We start from the raw sequence: 23,013 nt of genomic DNA, 5'->3' as shown, positions 1-23,013 counted from the left end.
CCCATGGACCGCAGCACGCCAGGCTTCCCTGTCCATCACCAAATCCCACAGCCTACTCAAACTCATGTCCACTGCATTGGTGATGCCATCCAACCATCTCATCCTCTGTTGTCCCCTTCTGCTCCTGCTTTTGATCTTTCCTAGCATCAGGGTCTTTTCCAGTGAGTCGGTTCTTGGCATCAGGTGGCCAAAGTACTGGAGTTTCAGCTTCAGCATCAGTCATTCCAATGAATATTTAGGACTGCTTTCCTTTAGGACAGACTGGTTGGATCCCCTTCCTGTCCAAGGGACTCTCAAGAGTCTTCAACACCACAGTTCAATGCATCAATTCTTCGGCATTCAGCTTTCTTTATAGTCCAACTCTCACATCCATACATGACTACTGGAAAAACCATAGCTTTGACTAGACGAACCTTTGTTGGTAAGGTAATGTCTCTGCTTGGTCATAGCTTTTCTTCCAAGGAGCAAGCGTCTTTTAATTTCATGGCTGCAGTCACCTTCTGCAGTGATTTTGGAGCCCAAGAAAATAAAGTCGGCCACTGTTTACACTGTTTCCCCATCTATTTGCCATGAAGTGATGGGACCGGATGCCATGATCTTAGCTTTCTGAATGTTGAGTTTTAAGCCAACTTTTTCACTCTCCTCTTTCACTTTCGTTAAGAGGCTCCTTAGTTCTTCACTTTCTGCCGTAAGGGTGGTGTCATCTGCATATCTGAGGTTATTGATATTTCTCCCGGCAATCTTGATTCCAGCTTGTGCTTCATCCAGCCTGGCATTTCACATGATATTCAGTTAAGTTCAGTCACTCAGTCATGTCATGTACTCTGCATATAAGTTAAATAAGCAGGTTGACAAAATACAGCCTTGACGTACTCCTTTCCCAATTTGGAACCAGTCTGTTGTTTCATGTCCAATTCTAACTGTTGCTGCTTGACCTACATCCAGATTTCTCAGGAGGCAGGTTAGGTGGTCTGGTATTCCCATCTCTTGAAGAATTTTCCACAGTTTGTTGTGATCCACACAGTCAAAGGCTTTGACATAGTCAATAAAGCAGATGTTTTTCTGGGACTCTCTTGCTTTTTTGATGATCCAGTGGATGTTGGCAATTTGATCTCTGCTTCCTCTGCCTTTTCTAAAACCAGCTTGAACATCTGGAAGTTCATGGTTCACGTACTGTTGAAGGCTGGCTTGGAGACTTTTGAGCATTACTTTGCTAGTGTGTGAGATGAGTGCAATTGTGCTGTAGTTTGAGCATTCTTTGGCATTGCCTTCCTTTGGGACTAGAATGAAAACTGACCTTTTCCAGTCCTGTGGTCACTGCTGGGTTTTCCAGATTTGCTGGCATATTAAGTGCAGCACTTTCATAGCATCATCTTTTAGGATTTGAAATAGCTCAACTGGAATTCCATCACATCCACTAGCGTTGTTCATAGTGATGCTTCCTAAGGCCCACTTGACTTCACATTCCACGATGTCTGGCTCTAGGTGAGTGATCATACTATCGTGGTTATCTGGGTCGTGAAGATCTTTTTTGTATAGTTCTGTGTATTCTTGCCACCTCTTCTTAATATCATCTGCTTCTGTTAGGTCCATACCATTTCTATCCTTTATTGAGCCCATCTTTGCATGAAATATTCCCCTGGTATCTCTGATTTTCTTGAGGACATCTCTAGTCTTTCCCATTCTGTTGTTTTCCATTTCTTTGCATTGATCACTGAGGAAGGCTTTCTTATCTCTCCTTGCTATTCTTCGGAACTCTGCATTCAAATGGGAATATCTTTCCTTTTCTCCTTTGCCTTTAGCGTCTCTTCTTTTCTCAGCTATTTGTAAGGCCTCCTCAGACAACCATTTTGCCTTTTTGCTTTCTCTTTCTTGGGGATGGTCTTGATCATTGCCTCCTGTACAATGTCATGAACCTCTGTCCATAGTTCTTCAGGCACTCCGTCAGATCTAATCCCTTGACTCTATTTGTCACTTCCACTGTATAATTGTGAGGGATTTGATTTAAGTTATACCTGAATGACCTAGTGGTTTTCCCTATTTTCTTCATTTAAGTCTGAATTTGACAATAAGCAGTTCATGATCTGAGCCACAGTCAGCTCCTGGTCTTGTTTTTGCTGACTGTATAGAGTCTCTCCATCTTTGGCTGCAAAGAATATAATCAGTCTGATTTCGGTATTGGCCATCTGGTAATGTCCATGTGTAGAGTCTTCTCTTGTGTTGTTGGAAGAGGGTGTTTGCTATGACCAGTGCGTTCTCTTGGCAGAACTCTATCGGCCTTTGACCTGCTTTGTTTTGTACTCCAAGGCCAAATTTGCCTGTTTCTCCAGGTAGCTCAACTTCCTACTTTTGCATTCCAGTTCCTTCTAATGAAGAGGACATATTTTTGGGGTGTTAGTTCTAGAAGGTCTTGTAGGTCTTCATAGAACCATTCAACTTCAGCTTCTTCAGCATTACTGGTTGGGGCATAGACTTGGATCACCATGATATTGAACGGTTTGCCTTGGAAACGAAGAGAGATCATTCTATCGTTTTTGCGATTGCATCCAAGTACTGCATTTCGGACTCTTTTGTTGACTATGATGGCTATTCCATTTCTTCTAAGGGATTCTTGCCCACAGTAGTAGGTATATAATGGTCATTGGAGTTAAATTCACCCATTCCAGTCCATTTTAGTTCACTGATTCCTAAAATGTCGATGTTCACTCTTGCCGTCTCCTATTTGACCTCTTCTAATTTGCCTTGATTCATGGACCTAACATTTCAGGTTCCTATGCAATATTGCTCTTTACAGCATCGGACTTTATTTTCATCCCTTGTCACATCCACAACTGGGTGGTGTTTTATCTTCTGCTCCGTCTCTTCATTCTTTCTGAAGTTATTTCTCTACTCTTCTCCAGTAGCTACTGGGCATCTACTGACCTGGGGAGTTCATCTTTCAGTGTCATACCTTTTTGTTTTTTCATACTGGTCATGGGGTTCTCAAGGCAAGAATACTGAAGTGGTTTGCCATTCCCTTTTCCAGTGGACCAACTGTCCATCGTGACCCATCCAGGCTAAATGAACTAGCATTGTTGGGGCAGTAATTTATTCTCAGGCACACAGAAGGGAAAGTGAGCAAACCACCCTACAAATGAAAAACTTATAAAATTAATTTTCTTAAGAAAGGTCTTTTTTTGCCCTTGTATATCTATTCTTTGCCTAACTTTCCCTGTACTCTCTCTAGGCCCTTTGATACACACTGAGTTGCAGCTCACCTAAGCTAACTCCAAAATGTATTGTGAGACTGCTCAAAACACTGGCATTGCCATTTACCAAGCTCTCAACCAGCACAGGATTGAGCAGCTGCTTTCTAGGCCTTGGGTGTCTGACCCAATCTGTGTTTCAGTCATGTGCTCTGCTGACTCAGAGCATACCCTGGTCTTCTCTCCAGAACACAACTCCTTGACCCCATCTGGCATTCTTCATTATTGAAGTGTTACTTCAATAAGGCATAACCCCCAGGTTTTCATATGAACTCTGAATTTCAAAGAACAGAAAGGAATATTTTACAAAATCCCTGTTACTCTTTCAGGGAAAATTTGAATTCTCAATAGCTTTTACTCTGAAAAGTAAACAGTATGATTCAGTTTCACTTTCTATTAAAGTACTTCAGCAACTAGCCCATATGCTGTTATAGTCAGAGAATGGTGACTTTTTAAAAAATCTTTCCCTTTGAATAATTCCATTCCCTTCGTACACTCAAACACTTAAAATCCTCACTAGGCTTAATATATTTAGTGGAATCTCTATAAGGTATTATTTAGCATCTTCTCCTTACGGTCATGTCCAAAAACTAGGTAATTTTCCTACTCATTAGGGAACAGGATCCATTCTCTATAAAGATTTACCTAAACTCAAGGAAAGTGATACTATTGTGAAGTTTTAAAATCTTTAAGAGTTTCACATTATAAGCCCTGGTAGAAAAAGAGGAGGTAGGATGTCTAGAAGGCCACCTCTGCTGGGCTGAGGGTGGAGTGAGGAGCAGGGGTGACTTTCATCTGAAATGTGCCTAGAAAGGGCTGAGTGATGTTGAAACAGGTTCCTGGGGGCCTCTGATGTCCAGGTTCTCTTCTTAATGCAGTACCACCTGGAGCTAAGAGATATGGAACAGTGACGACCAATGTGAATGTTGATGAAATATGTTCTTCTTCAATAAAGCTTGTTTTCTGTGGGAATTCCACAGAATTCTGTGGGAATTGTATCCTTTTCCAAATTAAAATAGCAAAACAAGAACTTCTGTAAAACCTCAGTCATCCAGCTCTCTGCTCTCCAAATTTTCAAGCCTTTGCATCTCCTACCTTCAGCAAAAACACTTGTGTTTCGGAAAACTGATTGCCAGTGAAGCAGCAAGGAGGTGGAACTGGATCACAGTACCTTTAGCTGAAAGCAGTGGCACCAAGCTCTTCCCTCCAAAGGAGCCTGCCTCGCCTCTGGTGGACCTATGGAGAAAAGCCTGCTTCAAGGTGCTAGTTTTCAGTTTGCTTCCCAGCACCTCTGCAGTCATAACTAAAGCAAAGGAGAATATTGCATGACTTCAGAAGAAAGTCAGCCACCTTGCAACATCTTCAGGAAATTCTGCACTCCCCTAGGGCTTGCAAAACTCCCTATGTCTTGCAGACCAAAGGCAAGATCTCAGTCGCCTAGCTCTAGTTTGCATAAATAAAGAAAGTGGAAGCTGGTTATTTTCTGGGTGACCCTTGACTCAACCAAGCTTATAGAGCCTATCACAAAAATAAGACAGCATAAACTGAAGTGTTGTAGCAGTGAAAACTTTTATTATTTAAATGGGCAGGAAAAGCCAGGTCCCTGGATGGATACCCATCTGAGCCCTGACCTGCTAGGGTCATACAGCCAAGACAGTGTTCACTTAACTATAATGTTATTCTTTTGAGTTGACATACAAACAACAATAAAATTTCATATAATTTGTAAGACATTTCAGAGAAAGAGTACTAATATCTTCTACTATACCATCTATCTCCATTTTTCATATGCAAAGCATAGCCAATGAGTTGTTAACTCACTCCCTCCCACATTCTTACCTCTTTATTTTCTTCCTCCCATTATCCTATTAACGTATTATCCATCTTTGGGGGAAAAAATTAAAACCAAATTTTAAAACTGCATTCGATATGGCCACATGGTAGAGGAGAGAGTCCACCTTCAGAAGTCAAGCAGCTCTACCTCTTTTCCGTAGCAGGCATCCAGATAGATTTCCTTTGCCAGAGTCTTGCAACTTGGGGAAAGGATATGAAAAGCCCTGCTGCTGCTGCTAAGTCACTTCAGTTGTGTCCGACTCTGTGCGACCCCATAGTTGGCAGCCCACCAGGCTCCTCTGTCCCTGGGATTCTTCAGGCAAGAATACTGGAGTGGGTTGAAAAGCGCTGGGCTGGTCTAAGTCCCTGACTATAAGAAAGCACAGACTAAGACCCAGAGTTGACACAAGTTCAAGCCACTTTTAGCAGAGAGATTGCTAGAAACCAAGTTTCAAACTCATAGTCTATGGCAACAAAAAAGCTCAATGAGCTTTGAAGAGAGAGACAGGAGCACAAAACAGGACTCTTTGAATCAAAACCCACCTGGGATCAGGGCAGCCACCCTGTCTGGGTGAGCTAAACTGAGATTCCTCCACCTCCACCCCCACTTCCGTTTTAGAACAAGGGTCACTGCCACAGAGAGAGCTGAACTTGTAGACAGGGTTTGGATTTGAGTCAGAACAATTTGGTTTTAAGGTTCAGATATTTCTGTTTGAAGCATCCAGGCTTGGTTAGAGGTTAAAAGACCATGGGGCCACCCAGCAGCCCTTGGTTTTCTAGAGTTTGGGAAAACAGCTCAGTTTCATTAGAAATTTCTCGGGGAAAACCTGTAGGACAGAGAAGGAATATTTACTAACTGGAAGAAGAAGCATTTGCTGACGACCTTTCTAACCCATTTCTGAGAGTTTCAACTCAATAAACCAGCAAACACATGTATCACAACTTTGTTCTTTCTGTGATTAAAGCCTTAAGTTTTTTTGTGAAAAATGAAATGCCAAGAAAGCTCGCTCATGTTGGTGAGAGAAGTAAGGTTCTGGGACATCTGGGTGGGGGGAGTGGGAGAAATCAGTTAGCATTACTGTGAGGACCCCAAATTAAAATTCTGGGTTAATTTATTTTTTAGGAGTATATGGAATTAACTGGCTGGATAAATGTCACACTCAGTCTTCAGCTTGTTCAGCTTCATGCCCTGGGATGGGGGTGGTCAGGCCTGACAGAGCAGTGTGGAGCTTTAGAGTCTCCCCTGAAGCTGTTTCCTCACCGCCGCCGCCGCCCCCCCCCCCCCCCAACAGCCTGCATTCCCGAGGAGCACTTTATTTTTTTAATTAATTTATTTTAATTGGAGGCTAATTACAATATTGTATTGGTTTTGCCATACATTGACATGAATCAGCCATGGGTGTACATGTGTCCCCCATCCTGAACCCCCCTCCCACCTCCCTCCCCATCCCATCTCTCAGGGTCATCCCAGTGCACCAGCCTTGAGTGCCCTGTCTCATGCATCGAACCCGGACTGGCGATCGTTTCACATATGATAATTCACATGTTTCAATGCTATTCTCTCAAATCATCCCATTCTCGCCTTCTCCCACAGAGTCCAAAAGTCTGTTCTTTATATCTGCGTCTCTTTTTTGCTGTCTCGCATATAAGGTCATCTGAGGAGCACTTTAAAATCTGCCCAGAAGATGAAAACCTGTGCATGTAAGCACTTCTACTTAACACATCACTCTGTTTGACGCCCCCCCAAATTCAAATTCTATGTAATTATTTTATATTGTTAAGTTAATCATGTTCCCATTATGGCTTGCAGTTGTAATTTTATTTTTTGTCTGGCTATTGATTGTGAAAACTGATAAACATCTTTTACTATTACTATTGTGATTATGTAACTATTACTCACTTAATACCACTGGTCAAAAGAAAAATAATAGAATTCTGTATCACCAAAACTAGGATTTAACAGAAAAACCTGTAATCACTTTTTAAGACCCATATGCATATCAGAATTATCTTGAAATTTTCTGAAAAATGCAAATGCCCAGGTATTGGCTTTTTTTTTTTCCTCCAGAGCACCAGCTATGTTTCTGATGAGTAGTCATGTTCAAAACCAACTGGACTATATGATGATATTTTACTTTTATCTAGTTCGTTTCACTTTTTCTATTTCATATTCAGTTCTCCCAATTCATTTAGTTTATGTTTTCCAACTTCTCCATCTTTTTTTCTTGGTGTTCTTTATCAAGCATAGTAGAAAAACCTTTATATATATATATATGTAATATGTATAATATATATATTTTGGAAAATTTATACATTTTTGCCTAACTAAAAACTTTATGACATTTGGATGAAACTGGAGCCCATTATACAGAGTGAAGTAAGCCAGAAAGATAAAGAACATTACAGCATACTAACACATATATACGGAATTTAGAAAGATGGTCATGATGGCCCTATATGCAGGGCAGAAGAAGAGACGCAGAAGTACAGAACAGACTTCTGAACTCTGTGGGAGAAGGTGAGGGTGGGATGTTTCGAAAGAACCGCATGTATATTATCTGTGGTGAAACAGACCACCAGCCCAGGTGGGATGCATGAGTCAAGTGCTCGGGCCTGGTGGGCTGGGAAGACCCAGAGAAATCGGGTGGAGAGGGAGGTGGGAGGGGGGATCGAGATGGGGAATACATGTAACTCTATGGCTGATTCATATCAATGTATGACAAAACCCACTGAAAAATAAAAATAAAAAAAACAAAAAAACTTTATGACATTTTGATTTCACTTGTTTGACTTAATATGAATAGAATGCTAGATTTCTAATTAAAAAATAGCTATGCGACATATGCTATGTATAGCACTGGGAACTATAGTCAGTATCTTGTAATAGCCTATAATGGAAAATAATTTCAAAAATAATATATGTGTATATGTATAACTGAATCACCTTCTGTGCACCTGAAACACTGTAAGTCAACTCTACTTCAATGAAATATATATATTAAGAAAAAACAAATCTACCCAGGGCTTCAGAATCCCACACACACATGCATTCATTTAACCTGTATTAATGAGCACTCACCAGGGGCCAGGCCTCCCCATCTGTGATTACTCACTGAGTGTGTTCCATGATGCCCTGCGCAGTTTCTCTGTGAGGTGTGTGGGACTGTACTGTGTTCACTCCCTCGCTCCCCCACAAAAACTTGTGGGCTGCCTTGGCTTGTGAAACACTCAGTAAACTGTGAGCCCGGAGGCAAGTGGGAAAAGGCTGGGATTTGTGGCTGGGTTGGCTCAGTTGAAATCCTAACACTGGGGCTATTGACAATAACTAGCTGGTTGATCTTGGGTAGGTGGTTAACTTCTCTGAGCCTCAGCTTATTTGAAAATGGAGAATAATAAAAATACATTCCTTACAGGGTTATTTATTTAATAGGACTTAAAGATACAGAGATCACCAATATTAGGTAAATACATAGGGGCCACAACATCAGGTAAAAGCTTTGAAGATTCAGCACTATTTTTGTTTTTATTTTCATTTTAATACTTTTCAAAGTAAAGGCTGTATAAAATTATAACAGAAACACTTACACAGCACTTACTTTGTACCAGACACTATCCCAAGTATTTTGCATAGATTAAATTAGTTCACTCTAAAAACAAACTTCCTGAGGAAAGCACAATTATTACACTAATTTTCAACGAAAGATGTAACTGAGGCACAGAGAGGTTAAGTGATCAAAGTCACACAATTAGTAAGTGGCAATACGAGGCTTCAAATCATGTTCATATGCATAGTTCAAGAAACTCAAAATATTCTACAAGACATGAAAAACAGCCACCTTCTGCACTCCCTTCCCTACCTTTCCCACTCTATATATTCAACTAACTTGCTTATAGAAGATGAGGACGTAAGTCTTTTACTACTACTAGAAACCACCATATACCTGATGCTCCACATTTTCCCTCTTCCATCCTTTCAATATCATTTCTAAATAGATTAATATTCAGTGTTTACATTTTTATCGTCGATTAATATTCAGTGTTTACATTTTTATCGTCTGTAATGCTATTACAGGCAGGCCATGCAGTATGGTTTCTCATTCCTCCTTTTACAACTAGTAACTAGAATTAATACTTGTCTTAGTTTTCTTAGTTTCTACCATCTTTCACTAATCCATTACCAAACTCTCCACCCTGTTAATCTCCACTCCTTCTATTTAAACACATCAGAAGTCTATCAGTCCCTTGAACACAGCTTTCCCAGAGCCCTTCTGTTCCCGTATGCACAGGATGCCTCTAGTTCTTCTGCACAGTGATCTGAGGCATTCCTTTCATCACCTCTGTAAGTACATTTGCTTCTTACTTGGGCTAGTTTACCTGGGCTCTTTAAATTTTGATACATTCTTTAAATTTTCATTTGTGGTTTTTTTGTATGCTACTGAAGAAATATTTGCCTATTCCAGAGTTGCGAAATTTTTTTCTCTTAAGTTTTCTTCTAGATAAAAGCTTTATAATTTAAGCTTTTATGTTTAGGTCTGGGATCCATTTCTGTTACTTTTTGTATGGTGGAAGGTTAGGGATAAGGTTGTTTCCATATAGCTATCCAGTTGATACGGCATCATTTCTTGAAAAGATTTTCCTTTTCCCCACTGAAATACCTCAGACACTGACTACAGAACTTCCCTGGTGGTACAGTGGATGAGAATCTACCTGCCAATGCAGAGGACACAGGTTCACTCCCTGGTCTGGGAAGATTCCACATGCCACAGAGCAACTAAACCCAGGCACCACCCTGCTGAGCGCGAGTGCTGCAACAACTCAAGCCCGCACACCTAGAGCCTGTACTCCACAACAAGAGAAGCCCACGTACCTAGAGCCAGGGCTCTGCATCTAGTTGCTCCAGTGAGAAGCCCGCAACCACAAAGAGTAGCCCCTGCTCACAGCAACTAAAGAAAGCTCACGTGCAGGAACGAAGTCCTAGCGCAGCCATAAATAAATAAATAATCTTTTTTAAAAAAGAGCCATCTTTTTTAAAAAATCAATTTACAGTACATGTTTGGATCTGTAACAAATCTCTTATTATCTTCTATTGACCCATATATCTATCTTTATGCCAATACCAAGAATGTCTTGATAACTGTAACGTAAGTCTTCAAATTAAGTAGTGTAAGACTTCCTTCTTTGTTCTTTTCAAAATTGTTTTGGCCATTCTAGCTCTTTTGCATTACACTGTAAATTTTAGAATCAGCTTGATTATGATTACATTGAATTTACAAGCCAGTTTGGAGAAACAGATGTCTCAGAAATATTGTCTTCCAATTCATGAAGATGCCATACCTCTCCATTTATTTAGGTCTCCTTTGCTTTATCTTAGCAGTGTTTTGTAGTTTTTAGTATACAAGTCTCAACTTAAATCTTGGAAAATATGTCCCTGAATATTTCATGTGTTTTTTTGAAATAATAAACTTTAGGTTTTAAAGCAGTTTTAGATCCATGGCAAAATGCAAGTACAGCGGGTTCCCATATACCCCACCCCCACATGCACACAACCACCCCCACGAGAGTATTCACCTATACCTGAGTATTTTTTATGTTACTGTCGTGTTAGTCGCTCACTTGTGTCTGACTCTTTGCGACCCCACAGACTGTAGCTTGGCAGGCTTCTCTGTACATGCGATTTCCCAGGCAAGAATCCAGGAGTGGGTTGCCATTCCCTTCTCCTGGGGATCTTCCCAACCCAGGTCTCTCACAAGTGGATTCTTTACCACCTGAGCCACCAGGGAAGCCCTATGTTATGATAAGTGGTATTTTAAATTTTTCATCTCCAATTATTCATTGCTGGTATAAAGAAAAATAATTTTTGTATCCTGTGAACTTTACATTAGTTCTAGCAGCTTTTCTGGAAGAAGGCAATGGCAACCCACTCCAGTGTTCTTGCCTGGAGAATCCCAGGGATGGGGGAGCCTGGTGGGCTGCCGTCTATGGGGTCGCACAGAGTCTGGACATGACTGAAGCAACTTAGCAGCAGCAGCAGCTTTCCTATAGAATCAGAATTTTCTACATAGTTAACCATGTCATCTGCAAATAATATTATTTCATTTCTTCTTTGCCAATCTCTATGTCTTGCCTTATCACCCTGGATAGGATCGTCACAATATTAAAAAATAAGTGGTGAAAAAAAGAGCAGTGGTGGACTTCCCAGGCAGTACAGTAGATAAGAATTCGCCTGCCAGTGCAAGGGACACAGGTTCAATCCCTGGTCTGGGAAGATTTTATATGCCATGGAGCAACTAAGCCCGAGAACCACAACTACTGAGCCTGCATGCTGCAACTACTGAAGCCCGTATCCTAGGGCCTGCGCTTTACAACAAGAGAAGCCACCACAATGAGAAGCCCGTACACCACAATAAAGAGTAGCCCTTGCTTGCCACAACTAGCGAAAGCCCATGTGTAGCAATGAAGACCCAGCTCAACCAAAAACAAATAAATAAACTATTAAAAAAGGAAGAACAGTGGTGAGAGCATTGATCCTTAGATCTTGGAAAACAGTCTTTCACCATTAAGAATAAAATGTAGGTTTTCATGAAAAACCTTTATCAAGTTGAATAAGTTCCTTGTATTCAGTTTACTATAAGATTTTCATAATGGGTGTTGAATTTTGACAAAAGGCTTTCATGCATATCTATAAAGATATTTTTTCTTTATTTCTGCTAATGTAAGTTATACTTATTGATACTTAAATGTTAAATTAACCTTGCATCCCTCGGATAAGTCCTGAATCATGACATATTTACCTTTTATTAATAGTATATTGCTGTTTCATAGTTTGTTAAGGATTTTTGCCTGTTCCTAAGAGACATTGTTTTATAATTTTTTTCTTATAATGTCTTTGTCTGGTTTAATATCAGTCTCATAAAATGAACTGGAAAGTATACTATCCAATTCTATTTTCTGAAAGTTCTTCAGGGGTAAAGGATTGGTATTATCTCTTAAATTTTTGGCAGAATTCATCAATAATACCATCTGGGCCTAGGAATTTTCTTTGTGAAAACATTTCTTAATATGAATTTAATCACTTTCATTGATATATGGATATTCAGAAATGTTTCTTCTTGAGTCAGTACTGGAAAACTGTCTTCCAAGGAATTTTTCCATTTCATCTAAGCTGTCAAACATATTTGCACAGTTATTCATAATATCTTTTTATTATTCCCTTAATTAACACAGGGTTTTAATATTATTTTCTATTTTTCTGAAAGATACTGAAAATTTGTCTTTTTTATTGATCATTCTATGTAATGTTGCAACTTTATTGATTTAAAAAACCTAAATTTTTTATTTCATTAATTTTCTTTCTTTTCTGTTTTCTTTTATTATTTCCATCCTTCCACTTCCTTTGGACTCAAATTGCTTCTCTTCTCCTAATTTCTTAAGGTGAAAGCCTCGGTCATTGATTGGAGAACTTTCTTCTTTTCTTCTTTTACATATCTACTAAGCTGTATCCCATGAATTCTGAAAAGTTTCTTCATCTTTATTCAAAATATTTTAAAGTTTCTTTTGTTATTTCTAATTTGATCCTTACCTTATTTAAAGATGTGCTATTTTTACCAAATATCTTTGTTAATAATTTTAAATTCCATTCTTATTAGAAAACATACTCTGTATGATTTTAATGTTTTACATTTATTGAGACTTGTTTTATAATTCATAACATGACCTAATGCTGTTGTTGAGTAGAGTGTTCTATAAATGTCAACTGGGTCATGTTGGTTGATAGTATTATTAATATCATCCAAATCCTTACTGATATTGTCAGTTTATCCCATTATTTACTAAAGGAAGAATGTTGAAACCTCTAACAGTAACAGTGGGTTTGTTAATTTTTTTGTGTGTGTGTGTGGTTTTTGCCATACATTGACATGAATCAGTCGTGGATTTACATGTGTTCCCCTTCCCGATCCCTCTGGGTCTTCCCAGTGCACCAGCCCTGTTAATTTCTTTATCAGTTTTTGTTGCATGTATTTTGAAGCTTTGTTTTTGCTTTTTTTTTTTAGTGAGTGCTCTAAGGTTTAAAAATGCATATTTTATCTATCACATTGCACCTTCAAATAATATCACTTGAAATATAATATAAAAACCTAATAATAAACTTTATAACTATCATCTCATTCCTTCCATCTGTGCTACTATTGTCATACATGTCACTTCTATATATGATCTAAACCCTGGCATGCATATAATTTTTGCTTTAAATAGTCAATTGTATTTTAAATAAAAATTTTAATGAGAAGGAAGATAGTCTTTTATATTTACTCACATTTATGCCATTTCAAGTACTCTTCATTCTTTTGTGTAGATCCACATTTCCACCTGATTTTTTTCTTTCTGCCTGAATAACTTAATATTTCTCATAGAGCAGTATATTTATAAATTCTTTCAACTTTATTTGTTGGAAAAAAAACTATTGTTTTGCCTTCACTTTTGTTTTTATTGTTGTTTGTTTTGGGTTTTTATTGGCCACACCATGTGGTTTGTAGGATCGTAGTTGCCCAACCAAGAATTGAACTTGGGCCCTGGCAGCAATAACAATGAGTCATAACCACTGGACCACCAGGGAATTCCCTTGCCTGCACTTTTGAAGAATGCTTTCACTTATTTCCAAGCTATCATTTTCTTTTAGCAAATTAAAGATGCCATTCTATTGTCTCTGGCTTGCATAGCTTTAGACAATAAGTCTACAGTGATCCTTACCTTTAGTTTTCTGTATATACTGTCTTTTCTTCCCCCTAGCTGCTTTTAAATTTCTTTATCATTGGTTTTCAGCAACTTGATTATGATGGGGTTTGGTGTGAGTTTCAGGGTTTGCAGGTTTATCCTGCTTGGGGTTCACCAAGCTTCTTAGATCACTGTCTTAGCATTTTTATCAAATTTAGAAAGATTTTCACCATTGTTTCTTAGTAGTATTTCTTGGTATTCAGAAAAGATTTAACATTTCTGGAGCTCTTTTTCTGCATAACTGTCTCTTGCATGGAATTCTTCCTCACAACTTTTAACTGCTTCAACCTCCCTGACGTCCAGTCTCTCTCCCCTCCAGTCAATGAGACCATTGTGCTTTACTTGCGACTCCCCCAGACCCTGCTCCATGATCCAGAATGTACCTCTAGGTAAAAGCTTAGGTGATGACGGAGCTCACTTCATTTGTCTCTCTTCCCTCAGGGATCACAATCCTGTACTACTACTAATCCAACATCAGAAAACAGGTGTTTCATACATTTTGTACAGTTTCTGATTGTTTACTGTGGCAGGGTAAATGTGATCCCTATTACTCCATGATAAATTAAAGCAGAAGTACACTTATCCTTTTTTAAAAATCCATTTACTAACAATTTTGAGGAAGTAGTGGAAAGTAAATATGAGTTCAATCTACCACAGTTAGCTGGAAATTCACTTCAATTTTTAAAATTATAAACAAGACATAATAGTTTTTAAAATAATAATTACCGCAAAACAGTGAGAAGGATAAAAACTGTTTTCAACTTTTCACTGGATAGTCAACGTGTCTATACAGTCTAAATGAGTCATAAGTCATTTTCTTTACTAACTTTTGGAGGATCTCCTGATAAAAAGAATTGTGCCCAAAGCTTATTCTGCTTTGTCTCCAAACATAACACCATTACTTAAGCTTAAGCTAGTTATTCAAGTGTCTTCATGGCAATGTAACTTGTATGATTTTGCTCTAAGAAGTACAATTTTGAACAATATTTTTGTAGTTCTGGTCTCCTCTCTACCTTTACTGACAAAATCAGTTTCCTACACTTATTCTGGAAAACATAATTGAATTTAACAGAAAAGTAGCCATACTTTGTTTTAAAATTGTGGGGAGTTCCCTGGTACCTAGTTGTTAAGATTCTGGACTTTCACTGCCATTGCCCAGATCAGTCCCTGGGTGGGTAACTGAGATGCCACAAGCCAAGTGAACTGCCAAAAAAAGAGAAAAAAAAGTGTCAAAGTTTTATGGCTTTGTGCCACCATAGGACAGAGTATCACAAGAAATAATACCCTTAGGGATCATTACAACAAAATCCATAAAGTCCACTTTTCAAACATTCAGCACTTTATTTCTTATTTGAACTTCTCATTTTCAGCTATGATGCCAAGTCAACAGTCCTATAAATTATTTTGTCCCCTAGCTCATAAAGATTCATGGTGTATATTCAAACTGTAGCCTATTCAACATTTACAGTTACAGAGTTATTTTGTATTGCACTATTTCATCATTAATTTTACTCTTCAATGAACTACTTTTGAATCATGACAAATTTAATGCAACACAATAGTAACAGTAAAAATACAGGTTTTTACAATTAAGAATTTTAACACTATCCTGAAACAAAACACATTATCCCAAATAATCTATAGTTGATAACTGAAATTATCAACCAATGCAGTCCCTGCAGTGAATAAAAAGAAACAATTATTAAGAAGGTAACATGGCAACCCACTCCAGTACTCTTGCCTGGAGAATCCCTTGGACAGAGGAGCCTGGCCAGCTACAGTCCATGGGGTCACAGAGTCAAACACCACTGAGCAACTGACACACACACAAAATTGAGGAGATACTTGATGACACAAGCGTACATTGTATCTACTCTCCCACCTCCTGCAGGAAGCAGGATGGGGCAGGCACCACCCAGGAGGCAGGATCCTAACCCCCACCCCTCCATCCCTTCCGGACATCTTGGGGCCTCAGTACCTGCAACAGCTGGCCTTGGGCAAATACAAGACTAAGTTGTTTACTGGCAAAAAAAAAAGAAGAAGAAGAAGGTAACAGAACTTCCTGCTCACTTCACATTCTAAATAAGGTTATGCTCAAAATCCTTCAAGCTAAGCTTCAACAACAGTACATGAACCAAGAATTTCCAGATGTCCCAGCTGGGTTTAGAAAAAGCAGAGGAACCAGAGATCAAATTGCCAATATTTATTGGATCATGGAGAAAGCATGGGAGTTCCCGAAAAACATCTACTTCTGCTTCATTGACTATGCTAAAGCTATTGACTTGTGTAGATCACAACAAACTGTGGAAAATTCAAGAGATGGGAATACTCGACCACCTTACCTGTCTCCTGAGAAACTTGTATGTGGGTCAAGAAGCAACAGTTAGAACTGGATACGGCAAAACTGACTGGTACAAAATTTGGAAAGGAGTACAACAAGGCTGTATGTTGTCACCCTGCTTAACTTCTATGCAGTGTACGTCATGCCAAGTGCTGGTCTGGATGAATCACAAGCTGGAATCAAGATTTCTGGGAGAAATATCAATAACCTCAGATATGCAGATTACCTCTCTAATGGCAGAAAGCAAGGAGGAACTAAAGAGCCTCCTGATGACAGTGAAAGAGGAAAGTGAAAAGGCTGGTTTAAAGTCAACATTCAAAAGACTAGACATTAAAAAACTAAATATTAAGATGATGGCATCAGTTCCCATCACTTCACAGCAAATAGAAGGGGGGGAAAATGGAAGCCATGATAGATTTTATTCTCTTGGGTTCCCCAATCACTGCAGCCAGTGACTGCAGCCATGAATTAAAAGATGCCTGCTTCTTGGAAGGAAAGCTATGACAAACCTAGACAGCACATTGAAAGAAGAGACATCACTTTGCTGATAAAGGTCTGTATAGTCAAAGCTATGGATTTTCCAATAGTCAAGTACAGATGTGAAAATTGGACCAAAAACAAGGTGGAGCACTGAAGAATTGATGCTCTTGAATTGTGATACTGGAGAAGACGCCTGAGAGTCCCTTCGACAGTAAGGAGATCAAACCAGTCAATCCTAAAGGAAATCAACCCTGAATATTCATTGGAAGGACTGACGCTGAAGCTCCAATACTTTGGCCACCTGAGGCAAACAGCCAACTCATTGGAAAAAACTCTGATGCTGGGACAGATTGAGGGTAGAAGTGGGTGGCAGAGGATGAGATGGTTAGATAGTATCACCGACCCAACGGACATGAATTTGAGCAAACTCAGGGAGACAGTGGAGAACAGAGGAGCCTGGCATGCTGCAGTTCGTGGAGTAACAAAATATTGGACATGACTAAGTGACTGAACAACAGCAACAAATAAAAATTCTATGGAAATTTTAACTAATCTTACATTTTAAATTTGTTAAGTGTATGTGAACAAAATTGGCCCATCAGTTTTTCCTCAAACCATCAAATCACTTGCAAACTCCTTGACACAGCACCAGAGTTTGTGGACTACCTTTGAGAAACTCTATTTTAAAAATAGGCATTCATATCTCTAATCAGAAGTACTTACTGCTTATCAGTACTTCACACAAAGAAGATATTTAATACCCATATAATAAATTTTTAAACAATATTTTTTAGTTTTTTATATGGTAAGCTATTCTAGACTCTGAGGTTACAGTGGTGAAAAAGATGGGTATTGTCTTTCTCTCTACTGGAAAGAAGCAGACAATATGAAGAAAACAGGTAAGTTCATAAAATGTTAATGACATAAAAGAAATAGTGTAATGAGATAAAGTGTGACTTGAGGAGAGCAGGAACTAATTTAGATAGAGTGTTCCGGGAAGATCACACTAAGAAGGCCACAGCTGAAAACAATGCTGAAATGAGAAGGAAGCAGGCACTGAGGAACTGAAATCATACGAGGCAGAAGACCCAGAAAGAGAAAAGAACCTGAGGCAGTGACAGTGGTTTGGCCTTTCGGGGGGAACAGAGAGAAGGTTGAGGGGTGTAAAGCAGAATGAGCAAGAGAAATGAGAGGATGAGAAGAGGCTGGGAGAACACTCAAGTGCCAGATTAGCAGAGCCTTCTGGGCTGTGGTGAGTTTGGGAAGCTACTAGAAGACTGCAAGCAAAAGAATGACAGGGGCTAATTCATCTATTACAAAAGTTTGCTGGATGCTCCACAGAGTATGAAAAAGTTGGAGAGATGCAGAGCAAAAGAAAACTCTTGAGAGTTCCTTGGAATGAAAGGGAATCAAACCAATTAATCCTAAAGGAAATCAACCCTGAGTATTCATTGGAAGGACTGATGCTGAAGCTGAAGCTCCAATATTTTGGCCACCTGATATGAAGACTGACTTATTGGAAAAGACCCTGATGCTAGGAAAGATTGAGGGCAGGAGAAGAAGGGGACAACAGAGGATGAAACGGTTGGATGGCATCATCGATTCAATGAACAAGAGTTTGAGCAAACTCCAGGAGATAGTAAAGAACAGGGAAGCCTGGCATGCTGCAGTCCACGGGGTTGCAAGGAGTCGGACAATTGAGTGACTGAACAATAACAAAGAGCAAGAGCAAAGAGACCAGTTACAAGGATATTTAATAATTCAAGCAAGAGGTGACTAGGGTGGAAGCAGTAGAGATGGACAGAACTAAATGAATTTAGGAAGTACTTTTTGTATAGAATGGGTAAGACTTGCCAATGCACTGAATAAAGTAATGAATGACGTAATTAATGAATAGTCAGTAAAATAGGAGATCCACAAGGAGAAAGGTCAGCATGCACTGTAGAAGTTAAGGAAAGCTTTCTGGAGGAGGCAGATGAGAGCTGGCCTTGAGAGATGATCTAGCTATGGCTAAGAAGTAAAGACGTAGGGATCCAAACTACAGACAAACCAATGAAGTAGGACTGAGTTTCTATGTGTTTGGAGACTCATGAGTTGCCAGTTTTGTGGAGGTGTTGACTGTCGAGGAACAAGCAAGATAAAGTGTACAATGGGATGGGAAGGAGTTGAATCATGGAGTATTTGGAAAGCCCAGAAGGATGAACTTTTATGTCTACACCTGACACAATCCCCAGGACAGCTGTACCTTAGGCTTCCTACCAAGCAGACTGCCAATGAGCCCTTTATCAAGTTCCATGCCTGGACCCAGGCACCCTTCTTACTGCCTCCCAGGAAAGGCCCAGAGCACTCACTGGTGACATCAGGGCGACCTGTGAGTCAGCAGGCTGGGAGCTGGAACAGGTCCTGTTCCAGGAACCTGTCCCTGGCAGGTATGGCACACCTAACACTCTATAAATGCCTCAGATAACAGGTAAGTTATCCCATATGTTCTAAGTTAGAGGGGACACAAAAACAACTCACTGCCTAAATAGCTCTCGTGGAGGTCTGCTCACTACTCCCTCCAAGGAAACAACAGCTGCCTTTTACTCAATTGTGTACAGAGTACAGCACAAGGTGCCAGGCACATTTCCCACATTAGCTCATTTAATAGTCACAACGTCCACCCTCTAATGAGCTCGTATCTGTATTTTACTGATGAGGAAACTGAAGGGCAGACAACTTAAGGTCACATTGTTAGCAAGACTCAGAGCCAGGACTCCTACCCAGAGTTGACTGACCCCAAAGCCCTCATCCTTTCAGATCACAGTCCTAAAGCAATTTCATGGGCCAAAGCAACTGGAGTGTCAAACCTACCACTCTGGAGGGCAATTCAGCAGCTCTTGAGCTCGCCTTCCCACCTTAGCAGGAAGCCGTTTATCAGATTAACAACCCACCTGCTCCCACAGCAAAGAGCAGGGTCCTGAGGAAACAGAACTTGGATTGGCTGGAGCTTCTGTAATGACAAAGGACACAAGGATACTTTGGGCCTCGGAGCAGGGAAGCAACTTTGAGCTTTTCCCCTCCCCAGGAGGAGACTGGGATGTGTCCTGTGACTTAAGTGTCAGCATTGAGTAATAAAAAGAAAACAGGATTTGGAGCCAGACAGATGTGAGTTTGAGTTACAACACATCTGTGACATTGGACAAACAACTTAGCCTCTCCATGTCTCAGTTGCTTCAGCTAAAGAATGGTTTAATGCCACCTCCCTCATGGGACTGTCTTGGGCATTAAATGAGATGGCATATTTAAGATCCTTTCTCCACAACTCAAGCAAGAGCTGCCCTTTTCTCTCTCTCTCAACTGGGTAGGGCAGCCATTACTGGTCCCAGTTGTCATATGAACAAACTGAGACTCCAAAGATTGAGAAGCCTACTTAGAAGTAGAGGTCATCTCCTAACTCACAAAATGAGGCTCTTTCCACTGCTTTTTTTTCTTCTTCTGGTTCCTCAAAAGCAGAAACAGCAAGCCCCCTAAAACTTGTAGTTTTGCCTTGAGTATATAGCTGTCTGGAGCCTCCTCTTATTCTTGCTCCCCTTTCCCGAATTCTTATCTCACCAGTCTCTTTGCACACAAATCAGACTGATCATCATAAAGCAATAGAGAGGTTCACGGGCAGAATAGGAGGTAAACACAATTCTCTCCACAAGCAAGACAAACCCTCTCTGTTGGTGCAAAATCATGACTCACTCAAGACCTTTTATGAGGGCCAGATGCTGAGCATGTCTAAATTGCTACAAATTGCTTCTATGGTGTGTGTTGGTGGAGGGGAGGGGACCAACCAACATCTATATATATTTATACATCTACCAGGAAACGTGTTTATATTGTTTTCCAATCAGGATTTACCACACGCCAGGAGTTCCACACCTAATGAACAGGCAAAACCCAGCCCATTGTCAACAGAGAAAAATCTATCTCAAACACAAAAGATTTTAAATCAAAATGGATGTTAGATGAGCAGGATTCCTAGTATTGCTGGGCAGCCAGGGCTGTCTCCAGCAGCTGACAGGGTGAGTGATAGCTGTTTCTGAGCTCAGACTTCATCCTGGAATGCTTAGAATCTTGATTTGGATAAGTCTTTTTAATCTTTAGAATTTTCCTCTTGAATAAAAATATTCCCCAACATTTCTTGGAGGCAGACGACCACATATAACTTAGTTCCAACCAACAGGATAAGCAGAATTGTTTGGCAACTTCTGGGAAATTTCTTTAAGATACACCCTAGATATGCCCTTTGTCTCTCCCTCCCCATCCCTCATCCTCCTGCTTGGAACATGGATGAGATGCCTTGAGTTCATCTAGGACCATAACGACGAGGGCCACATCTGAAGGACGGCAGAATGTAAAGCTAGAAGCAGTCTGAATTCCTGAGTACTACAGAGCCTGAACTGCCCACAATAGACTTTTACATAAGACAGAAATAAATGTTATTCTGTTTAATCCACTGTTTTCAGGTCTTTGCTACTCAGCACTGCTCACAATAGAACTAAACATAACACAGTGCCCTAAACACACAATCAGTTCTTCTTTCCCTTCGTCTGCTTTCTTTCCTGACACCCTGAGGCTCCAGGCCAAGCTAGCCCTGTGCTTCATAGCCCCCAACACGTTTAATCCCCACATCTTCCCCAATCTCACTAAGTAATCTTATATTCTTCGGTAAGGGGCTGGGTATAAAATAAACATTAAAATTTATTAATGTAATAATTTTAACAATAAAATAATTTTATTATATTGGAAAACAGTAGAAAAGGAAATGAGGAAAGCATTACATTAAACAATCAAAATAATGCCAGTGTGTCCACATCTGCCCCTTTGCCCAGCCCTCCCTATTTCTGTATTTAAAGTTTCTGAGGCCCAATAAAATAGTACATGTTGTCTGCAAAAAAAGAAAAAGATATATATATATATATATATATATATAACACAGAGATCTATATAATAAGAAAGATACAGGACTTAAATGAAGTAAATGTATTCAGTTCAGTTCAGTTCAGTCTCTCAGTCGTGTCTGACTCTTTGTGACCCCATGAATCGCAGCACACCAGGCCTCTCTGTCCATCTCCAACTCCCGAAGTATACTCAAATTCATGCCCATCAAGTCGGTGATGCCATCCAGCCATCTCATCCTCTGTTAGAATATATAAAACAAGATCTAGACAATGGAAAATTATACTGTGTTCTTGGAGCAGAAGACCTACTAGTTTAAAAGGCCAGTTTCCTCAAATTATTAATATATATGACAAATTAGTTCCAATCAGAATATAAACAACATATTCAATGGAATTTTATAAAATCATCTTCAAATTTATGTGAAGAATGACTGAAAATAGCCAAGAAAACTGTAAAAAAGAAGAACAGTTAAAGAGTCTTGCCTTACCAGAACATATTATAGAGTCAAACAGAAATAGAAAAACATTTGTTAAAAAAAAAAGAAAAGAAAAGAAAATCCACAATCAATAGCAATGTTTATGAAAAGTTAACATCATAATTCCCAGTGGTTAGGACTCTGTGCTTTCATTGCTGAGGGCCATGAATCAATTCTTGGTCAGGGAACTAAGATCCCACAGGCTATGTGGCAAGGCCAAAAAAATAAAAAGTTAACACATGATAATATATGGAAATTCAGTTTGGTAGGAAGAGAATGGACTATTTAATAAATGATGCTAGTACAACTGGTTTTCCATATGGGAGAAAGTAAAAAGGGACTCTAATCTTATACATTATTAAAAAGAAAAAATTCCACACAGATTTAAAAAACACAGAAGTAAAGAGCAGTTAAAGAGTGAAAAAAATACATTGCAAGAAAACTTTGGAGACTACATTAAAAACTGAAGATGGGGGGACATTTCTAACAAAGACTGGAAACCTGGAGACTCTAAAAAAGATGAAAGATTATTTTACCTGTATAAATGTTTACAACTTTCATGCCATAAACAAAAGCCATAGAGAAATAAGATATCTGGGAAAATATTTGTAAGATAGATTTAAAAGTTAATTTGGATTTTTTTAAGTAAGAAAATATGATGCAAAATTATGATACATTAAAATGATTCCAAGATCATTTGTATATATGTGTTTGTATGAATGTCTGCAAAGATTATATTGGGGCTCCAAGAAGTCCTCTATGAATAGCACCCCTTTTTCTTGCTCAAGGTTCTGAAAAAGTTAAAAGTAAACAAATAGTATATATGGGGACCAAAATGTCCTATTTTTAATAACAGAGGTAGAGTCCCCTTTACTGTATTCCACCCAGACCCTTAAGCCTCTTCACTATTAAACTCTAGGTTGCTCATAGCCAGGCTG

General features: G+C 39.3%; 1 protein-coding gene across 4 annotated transcripts in view; it reads left to right on the top strand.

The window, feature by feature from the left end:
• Positions 1-23,013, top strand: part of RPAP2 (RNA polymerase II associated protein 2) — a 130,413-nt gene that overhangs the window by 95,074 nt on the left and 12,326 nt on the right. Inside the window, exon 13 of one of the 4 annotated variants that reach the window (XM_065908948.1) lies at positions 11,220-13,032. The exons of 2 other annotated variants lie outside the window; for them this stretch is intronic. The gene's annotated coding sequence lies outside the window, so the exon portion shown is untranslated. Of the gene's footprint in view, positions 1-6,672; positions 7,249-11,219; positions 13,033-23,013 lie in introns of those variants that run through there. One more of the 4 variants, XM_065908921.1, reaches the window with a different exon arrangement.

Source organism: Muntiacus reevesi, chromosome 1 (genome assembly GCF_963930625.1).
Source record: "Muntiacus reevesi chromosome 1, mMunRee1.1, whole genome shotgun sequence".
In the NCBI taxonomy this organism is placed as follows: Eukaryota; Metazoa; Chordata; class Mammalia; order Artiodactyla; family Cervidae; genus Muntiacus; species Muntiacus reevesi.
This window is presented reverse-complemented; position numbering and strand designations above follow the sequence as displayed.